This window comes from Haliotis rubra, unplaced genomic scaffold (assembly GCF_003918875.1).
Source record: "Haliotis rubra isolate DU_JTF1 unplaced genomic scaffold, ASM391887v1 Scf1262, whole genome shotgun sequence".
NCBI lineage: Eukaryota > Metazoa > Mollusca > Gastropoda > Lepetellida > Haliotidae > Haliotis > Haliotis rubra.
In genome coordinates this window covers 196,296-207,042 of record NW_025765184.1, presented here as the reverse complement: position 1 = coordinate 207,042, position 10,747 = coordinate 196,296, and positions in this window count along the sequence as shown.

Below are 10,747 nucleotides of genomic sequence, written 5' to 3'. Positions count from 1 at the left end.
TGATCTGGTCTATTTGACCACTGGACCATTTCTAGGGTAGTATCGCAACCTGATGCTACACAAACCACCCACAAAACACTGAATTAGAATCTGCCCATATCATGATGTATCTGATCTGGTCTATTTGACCACTTGACCATTTCTAGGTCTGATTTGAAACCACCCATAAAATACTGACTGCCCATATCATGATGTATCTGATCTGGTCTATTTGACCACTTGACCATTTCTAGGGTAGTATCGCAACCTGATGCTACACAAACCACCCATAAAATACTGAATTAGAATCTGCCCATATCATGATGTATCTGATCTGGTCTATTTAACAACTTAACCATTTATTGAGTAGTATCGCAACCTGATGCTACACAAACCACCCACAAAACACTGAATTAGAATCTGCCCATATCATGATGTGTCTGATCTGGTCTATTTGACCACTGGACCATTTCTAGGGTAGTATCGCAACCTGATGCTACACAAACCACCCATAAAACACTGAATTAGAATCTGCCCATATCATGATGTATCTGATCTGGTCTATTTGACCACTGGACCATTTCTAGGGTAGTATCGCAACCTGATGCTACACAAACCACCCATAAAACACTGAATTAGAATCTGCCCATATCATGATGTATCTGATCTGGTCTATTTAAACACTTGACCATTTATTGTGTAGTATCGCAACCTGATGCTACACAAACCACCCATAAAACATTGAATTAGAATCTGCCCATATCATGATGTGTCTAATCTGGTCTATTTGACCACTTGACCATTTCTAGGGTAGTATCAGGAACAATTAATGTATTGTTAGTAATTATTAGTAAACTTACCTCTGGATTATGGTTGCCTTATTCCTGTGGATTCCACAGACACATACAGAATGGAAATGAAATTTTTTAACTAAGTCATAGCTATCCCTAGTGGTATGCTTAAAAGAGTTATGCAGTTATCTCCCTTGGCTGTGATGTCACAACATATTTGTTGAAAACCTCTCATGATTTTTCTGAAGAAAAACTAACATCTTCTGCATCTCCTCGTGGGGAGGTTGGCGCGGGCATTTAATCCCATAATCCAGAGGTAAGTTTACTAATAATTACTAACAATACATTAATAGGCGTAAACATTCCCTCTGGATTATGGTTGCCAGAATCACACATAAGGAAGGAGGGTTTATGCAGATGATGAATACAGCAATAACCACTAATTATCCCGTTATAGTCTATGACATAACAATTAGGATAACTATGACTTAGGTGATGAAATGAATTATATGGATTACCTAGATCATTCCCTGAATATATACCTAAATGGAAGGATCATACTCGTGAGGGAGAAATATTAGGTGTTTGGAGAAGACTGACGTCACTTCCGGTCCAAGACGTCATATCCGGTTCTGTAATAGTCTAATTGACCGATTCTCATTGGAACCGGTTTCTGTGACGTCACTTCCGGTTCATGACGTCACTTCCGGTTTGACGATGTCACTTCCGGTAAATGATTTCACGTCTTTTCATAGATTATTTAACTGGAGTAATAAACTGCAGCGGATATAATAATTCCACTTACTGGTGATAAATATTAATTGATAAGATCCTCATCCTTCCGTTTACTGTTAACCTGTTTCCTCCCTCACAGTCCAAAACAGTGAACCATTGCTGAGTTTGGATATATCTGTACACACACACAAACACACACACACACACACACCCTTCTTTTTCCCCCCTCAAGGGAAAAACAGGTGGAGGAGAGGCGCCGTCTGTAGGTTCCCTAAGGATGGAATGACGTTTCGCAAAAGAGAATGTCCACCGGTGTGCAGCAACAATCTGATCTATGGAAATGGACCCCCCAAGCTGCAAATGACGACATCCAGGCCCTGGTCTCATGCAGGGAAAACTATTGTGCACTAAGTTGGGGTCACAGTCCTGGTAAACAAAAGTGATGGTCCTCCTAAGCCAAGACGATATAATATGCAATCAAGATCTCCAAAGCAACAATTGGCTTGCATGAGATAAAAAGACAGCGGCACATACGGCTGATATTGAGAGTACGCTGGAGATATCATCTCAGAGCTCTAATAGGTCATAGGACTCGAGTTCTGTCTGATCTAGAGGCAGAGGTAGGAAATACGGGAATCTGGGATACTCTGTGGATGAGATACCTCTAGCAGATGCCTGATTCTTGGCAAGAAAAAACTGGTAAAGTGCTACATGACAGCCAACTATAGCCTCCTGTAAAGGGCGACTGACTAAAGTCTATGGCAAAAAAAATTTTAAATAAAATAAAATTTTAAAATGCTGGTATTCTGGAACTGGAAGCTGTAGCAATAAGGAGAAAACCCACCTGTTATGGAGAAGAAATTTCAAGGAAGTTCCTACATAGGTTTGGAAGAATTCTGGAGGGACTACAGAATGAGACATAAAGCCAACTTGGGGAAGATTGAAGGACTAGGAGCTGAAAAAATATAATAATAAATAAAGAAATAAAGTAGTAACTGGAATAATCTAATCGGCTTGTAGAGCAAGCTGTTAGAACCACTGCTAGTCCTGGTATATCCTAAACAGAAACGATTGCTGATCTGTAGTCCACCATAGGACTGTTTCAGTGTCTTAACGTCACGAAGATAAAGATAGAAATCCGCTAAGAAATCGGAATTCCCCTCAACAGAAACAATGGAGGATCGATATCAGAACAATGAAAAAATATCCAGAGATTGGTGAAACAATTTCCTCAGTGGAATGTTCTGGAAGATGCGTCTCCAGTCAAGAGGCGAGATGGTACTAGTGCTGCCGAATGGTCTAACACAAACACTCAAGTGTGATTGGCATCGGAAAACTGCCTGAAAAAACGAGATCCAAAGAGGAGGGGGCAAGCATCCCTCGTGGGCTAACATGACCACCACGGTATCTTGATTAATTGCCAAATAATCCTCAAAACCTGGGTGAGGAAGCTACCCGATTCCCAAAACAAGGCAGCCGCCGTATAAAAAGATATCGATCTAGGTAGGCCAAAACCTAAAACTCCCTTGGACTAGGAGGAACGTGATCGAAATGTGAACGAAAGTTTGGGATAATTTCGAGGACAGATGTGAGAATTCCGTATCAATTTGAAGCACTGGCGAGGAAAAAACAAAACAAAAACAACCCCATCTTAACAAGGTTGACTTGGACTTGTCTATCCATACCCCTAGCTGAGGATGCTAAGCCGTCTTATTTACAATATTGTGACGAAATCGTCCATCCACGTTGTACAGTGAAAGCAGACACGAGATCACAGAATAATGTCCCACATGGTGGATAAAAGTCTTACAGCACATCTCCAATGGCGCGTCATATGTCTAAACAAACATACCGTCATAGAAAAGACCACTAATCAATGCGCCGGTGATTAAACCCATGATTAAACTCATGTCCGCCCGTAACACTCTACAACCTAACAACAAGATGTTTACGACGGCCATTTACAATGTATGAGCTCTCGGCCAATCAGCGTCATTCAGTCCGCAGTAAATACTATTTATCAGCCAATGAAATAATTTGTTATATTGTGGCTTACACAAGGTCTAAGCTGGTTCCCAAGCTGGTTCCCGGCTCCCGCGGCGCTCGCGAACATGCGCCATATAGCGTATATTGCTATAAGCGAGACGGGGCCCAGCTTAACACAAGGTCGCAAAGCATGGCAGAAATAGGTAGACCAACGGAAGATGCCATTAGCGTGTTTAGGGAGATGAAGATGATGAAAAAGTAAACAAACGACAGAATACACCTTCCAAAATCCGTCAGAATGCAGAGGGATAATAGGCACTTGTTGGAACAATAAATGTGCCCAATAACATGCCTTTTCCAGGTACAATGCACATGCTCAAGGTGTTGACATGTTACCTGTTATTACCCCTGATAACCCAGGCTGCCAAGAGACGCGAGGAAAATTGAATAGCCACATGATTTATCCCACCAGGTACCCATGTACCCTGCCGGATATAGAGAGGCAAATGAATAAACACTTTGCCTGTATTCAGTGACGGGATATCAGGCATGTTTCCAACGTAACGGTAAATCGCCCGTGCCTCCCGTGGAGCGCTCAGCTGACAGTGCATTCTGGCAAGAAAAACGCACGTGTCAACCCTGGTATCGGATACATTCACCTGGCTGTCACCTGGTCCGACGAATGTGCTACCTGAACTGCCGTCGCCTCGTGGGACAGCGGATTGATTTTTAACCCTGGACTCAAATATAGCCGTGGTGTAGCTAATTCCGTAATAATAACAATGAAAGTTACATATCGCGAAATCCAACCACAAAGTGGATGCTCAAGCGCTGCAAAGTGTGGTTTGATTTAATAGTACAGTGAAAAGAGATGCGTTGAAAGATGTGATCTGAACGCAATTAAAACATGGAAACAGTTTATAACGAAGAACAGACTATTCCACAGTGATGGCGCGCAACCACTGAAAGAGCATTTGCAATAAAAGGCCAAGGCAGTCTGTAAGAGTGAGTGAGTGAGTTTAGTTTTACGCCGCACTCAGCAATATTCCAGCTATATGGCGGCGGTCTGTAAATAATCGAGTCTGGACCAGACAATCCAGTGATCAACAGCATGAGCATCGATCTGTGCAATTGGGAACCGATGACATGTGTCAACCAAGTCAGCGAAACTGACCACCCGATCCCGCAGTCTGTAAGAAGGAGTATTCAATAAGAATTGCTACCAGATCGCAATTGTCTGGGCGGTTGAAGGGCAATTCACTGAAACGATTAGAAAGTCCGGTGCTATGCCATGTAGACTCTTGTATGTGATACTTTAAACAACTGTACCGGGTTGTGTGGAAGCCATGGACGGAGGTAGATTCTAATTGAACGGGTGAATACCCGAAGTAGTAGACAAAGTAATAGGCTCAGATAATGAAAAAATATATAGCTACCTTATACAATGCCAAGCGTAACAATGTCGAGGGGAGACGAGATCGACAACCCCCGAGTCCCTATACCAGGAGTTAAGGTGAGAATTGCAAATGCAGTTAACCAGAGAAGGATGGCAAAGAAATGGCACGTGATACCCGTCGACTTGTCGTAAAGGGTGACTAATGGGATCGGGTGGTGAGGCTTGCTGACGTGGGTAACATAATGTGTCACCGTATCCCAAGTGCGTAGAAACCACCTCCGGAGTGTTGTGGTTAGAGCGTCCGCCCTGAGAGCGGAAGGTCGCGGGTTCGATCCCAGATCGCGTCATACCAAACGACGTTAAAATATGGTACTTGTTCGTCCCTGCCTGGCACTCGGCATTAACGGGTACAACAAGGACGGGACGCCTCGGAGTCAGTATAATGTGTCCGAGCGGGGCAGTCATGCTTCACTGCAGGATGGTATCTCAGTGGGCATGCACTATAAACCAAGCTGAAGACTGGGCTAGCACAAGAAGCCGCACATACACACGCATGCACGTTGTCGGCGAAAAATTCTCAAGGACGACGTGAAACCCAATATCACCACATCTCACCAAGTGCGTAGAACGAAGCTCAAGTTGATCACTGGAATGTCTGGTCCAGACTTTATGAATGACAGGTCGCCGCCATAAACTGGAATATTGCTCAGTGAGGCGTGAAAACGTAATACGCTCACTCCATGGTTGATACACGACTACCCGGGTACAGACTATAAAGCATCCGAACTGTCTACCAAAAAATAGACACTAGACTATGGATCTTGCCGGCGTTATACGATTGTACGGCTTACGACCCCAGGGGCGTGCCCCAACCACTGCCGCTGCCGTTGAGCTGTTGCGGCTACAACCCCACCAAGCAGGCAAAAAACCAAAACCCCGATTGTCGTCCGTCGACATCCGTGTCAGGCTGATCCGGGACGTATCCCGAGATGCCAGCCCCCACCGACCAGCCGCGGCTACGGCGTGGCCGGAAGATCCGCTTGGCTGAGGGATCCCGTGGGTCCCCAGCATATGGGGGTGGCAGGACGGGAAGGTCCGAAGCCATGGAACCAAGCCATGGAACCATACCCGACGCCAGTATGAACCAGTCCGACAGACCTCGACCCGTGGTCTCGTCTGGGACGGTTGCATGGATAGCCAGCAGTGTCTGTGGTCGTCCCGTGGACGCCGACAGATGAACAGACTGAGTAGCCGTGGCCATGGGTCGAAACGCCATGGGGAACACGGACTACACGGAAAGTTATAGACACAAGGAACATCTTAAGATACGCGCTCGTGACATAAGCATTTTGGCGGGAAAAGTAGAGTTCAATAAAGTAACATAAAACGCAAGCAATATGTACAAAATATAGAATGCGATGGTCAGAAACATCAACCAATGCGACACTACTGACCGGGAGTCTTGTATTACTTTGAAAATTTTGAGGGAGGACCCGTGAACCACGAGGCACAGACAAAACACGTGCAGATACGCGCTTGTGACATATGCTTTTTGGCGGGAAAAACAGAGGTCAATAAAGGAACATAAAACGCAAGCAATATGTACAAAACATAGAATGCGATGGTCAGAAACATCAACCAATGCGACACTACTGACCGGGTTGTAGTTCTTGAAAATTTTGAGGGAGGACCCGCGCTTGGGACATGTGCATTTTTGGCGGGAAAAATAGAGTTCAATAAAGTAGAATAAAACGCAAGCAATATGTACAAAATATAGAATGCGATGGTCAGAAACATCAACCAATGCGACACTACTGACCGGGTTGTAGTTCATTGAAATTTTTTAAAAACACTTCCACTCTGTAAACACGTCTTCTGTGTTGTCCATACAGAAAAATTATGAGAGGTTTTCAACAAATATGTTGTGACATCACAGCCAAGGGAGATAACTGCATAACTCTTTTAAGCATACCACTAGGGATAGCTATGACTTAGTTAAAAAATTTCATTTCCATTCTGCATGTGTCTGTGGAATCCACAGGAATAAGGCAACCATAATCCAGAGGTAATGTTTACGCCTATAATTGCAACCTGATGCTACACAAACCACCCATAAAACACTGAATAAGAATCTGCCCATATCATGATGTATCTGATCTGGTCTATTTGACCACTTGACCATTTCTAGGGTAGTATCACAACCTGATGCTACACAAACCACCCATAAAACACTGAATTAGAATCTGCCCATATCATGATGTATCTGATCTGGTCTATTTGACCACTTGACCATTTCTAGGGTAGTATCGCAACCTGATGCTACACAAACCACCCATAAAACACTGAATTAGAATCTGCCCATATCATGATGTATCTGATCTGGTCTATTTGACCACTTGACCATTTCTAGGGAAGTATCGCAACCTGATGCTACACAAACCACCCATAAAACACTGAATTAGAATCTGCCCATATCATGATGTATCTGATCTGGTCTATTTAACAACTTAACCATTTATTGAGTAGTATCGCAACCTGATGCTACACAAACCACCCATAAAACACTGAATAAGAATCTGCCGATATTATGATGTATCTAATCTGGTTCACTGTGACCATTTCTAGAGAAGTTCCTCAACCTGAGACTACACAAAGCATCCTTCAACCCCTCTTCCAAGACTGTAATCCATGTGTATCCACATAATGTGTATATGAGTCACTCTACACAGGCTATTAAACCACTTAACCATTTCAAAAGATTGCCACAAACTGGAAGCTCTGCAAACCACCCTGAAGACATCCACTCTGTATGCAGATGGACACCATTGCCCCAACACTTTGTATCTCGTACAAACCAGAGTTGCTAAACAGTCTCCAGAAACTCTAGACAACAAAGGCATCTTCCATACAAATTTGCAGATTTCTAAAAACTTTTCTTGCCACGAGGTGTTCATGGACCAATGTGGTCGTTGCTTCGTCTTTGACTCTATACAAACTTGGTTTAAACATATTTATTTCATGAAAAGCAAAGACAGAATTTTCATGAACTGGATTGGTCAACAAGCTCAAAAGAACTTATATGAAGACCGCTCCAATATTCATAGATATACGAAACAGTATCATCACAAGAAAAGATGATATCTAAAATGAAAGTAGATGGTATGACATGTAGTCGGAAAATTAAAATCATGATGGTTGTATACATTTATGGCATCTGCAGTCGGGATCCATAGTAGTATAGCTTTGAGAATTATAGGTTTTAGTGTATGACTTGCTCAGTTAAAGCGCCTAGTTTCAATTATAAATAGATGGACTGATTTTAAGATATATGATTGAATTTGTGGGTCCATGGAAGACGTTCCGTATAAGATTGTTTCTAATGAAAAGCCATTGGTATAATAAAATTTATTTATTCTTACAGCATCAAATCTGGGACATACAAAGAAATAATGACGTGCATCTTCAGTAGGGTGGCCACACAAACAATCTGCTCTCTCTGATATATGTCTGTTGTGTTTGTCAGCGTTGAGATCGCTACATCCTAACCTTAAGCGACAGTGGGGGATTTGACAAACTCTTGAACCTATATTTGGATCGAAATGAATGTCTTTAGCTCTATGACTTAAAGCAGATTTAAAATCATTGATGTCTGTAAGAGATTTAATATTTTGCGGTAAAGCATTCCATAAACAGGAAATGAATTACCATATAGAGCAGTACGGCAGGCAATAGTTTGCAAATGCGATGCGTTACGTAATGGATAGTTACTGACTTGAGAGATGAAGGGAGGGACAAGTTCGTTTAGATGGTGGGGAAATCTGTTATGATACATTTTGAAAAATGTGATTAGTTCAGCTATTCTTCTTCTTCGCGAAGAGAAACAGAGGATGTTTCAGCGTAGATTTTATCGTGACTGGTGCCGCGAACAGCTCCACATATCGTACGTAACGCGTCTAAGTGCATGTTTTCCAAGATTGTTGCTTGAGTTTTGGTACAAATGTCATAAATATGGCTACAGTAGTCAAAGATTGGAAGTATAAACGACGTATATGTCAGGGTAGAGATTGCGATCGGAGTCTCTACTGGTAAAATCTCTGATCCTACTAGTACAGATTGCAATCGTAGTCTCTACTGGTAGAGACTACGATTATATGGAATAACCTATGCAAGCAAGTGCAAGCTTATGCAAGCAAGTATAATAAGTGGGGATAATGTTTTCCTATTATTTGCCAGTTATAACGGTTGGACAGCAAGTAGGACACGAGGATCAATTGTATGTTCTTGCAAGGGGAGCTGTGTAACGAACAGATGTAGGTGCAAAAAACAAGGAATGAAATGCTCAACAAAGTGCCACCCAAAGTTTAATGTTTGCCAGTTAATTGCTCAGTGCTGATTAAATACCTGACCTGCCTTACTTACAGTCTCTACAGGTAGAGATCCCGATCGCAATCTCTACTGGTAGAATCTATGATTCTACCAGATCGCAGTCTCTACCCTGAATATACATACGATTCAGGGTGTTTCTCGTTAGTCGATATTTAAGGCTTCTTAAGCAATTTATCATGGGGCTGACTGTCTTAACGATAACATTTATATGTATATCCCATGTACAATCGTTTTGAAGAGTTATACCTAAATGTTTATGGCTCAAAGTTTCTTCAATTCGAACGTCGTTGAAAAACAAGCTTGGATGAGGATTTGAATTTGTTTTGCTACTGAATAAGACTGTTTTAGTTTTAGATGGGTTGAAATCGATTTTCCAGGTTTTTGCCCAGTTTGCTATTTTTAGTAGATCATTATTCAGACTAAACGCCGCTACGTAAGGGTCATTTATTATTACATAGATAGAAGTATCATCTGCAAATAATCGTATATTACTGTCAATGCCTTCAACAATATCATTTATGTAGACCAAAAACAGAAGTGGTCCTAGAACAGAACGGGACGCCAGCTTTTACCGGTTTAATATTCGAACTATAACCATTTATGACTACACGCTGGGATCGATATTCCAAATAACTTTTAAACCATTGTAATAGTGAACCATCGATTCCACATGATTTTAACTTATGCATGAGACCTTTGTGCCATACTCGATCAAAAGCTTTGCTGATATCGCAAAATACTGCATGTATTTCCTTACCTTCGTCCATTGCCTTGGCTATGAAATTATACAAATATGTCAACTGATTCACGCAAGAGTCCCCTGGGATGAAACCTGACTGTAAATTGGATAAGGTGTTATAGCCTCTGAGATAGTTGAAAACATGTTTGAATATACATCGCTCAAATATTTTAGATACACAACTAGTTAAGGCTACTGGTCTGTAATTTGTACAATCATTTACACTTCCCATTTTGTGAATTGGTATAACACTTGCTTCTTTCCAAACTGCCGGGAATACTCGTTGTTGAAGTGATAGATTAAAAAGTCCCGTTAAAAGGGGTGAAATACTGACAGCGATTAATTTAAGAATTCTATTTCCAATGCCGTCGGGGCGGTTGCTTTCGCAGTATTAACACTCATTAAGATATCATATACTTCACTATTAATAAGATTGATTTCTGATAGACTATTGATTGTCTTTATATTGATATTGGGGGGTGTTGAATCCGGATTTTCTACTCGCGAGCGAAATAATCATTTAGAGAATCAGTTATACAGTTATACAAACTTTGTGTCTTTAAGACACCCTGTAAGCCAGATCTGTCTATGCAAGCATGAATCTGGCCTCTATATGGGGTGAGGTGAGGTGAAATTGGGTTTAACGTCGTGCTTGAGAATATTTCGCTCATAGGACAACGTGCATGCGTATGTATGTGTATGTGCGGCTGCTTGTACTAGCCCAGACTGAAGCTG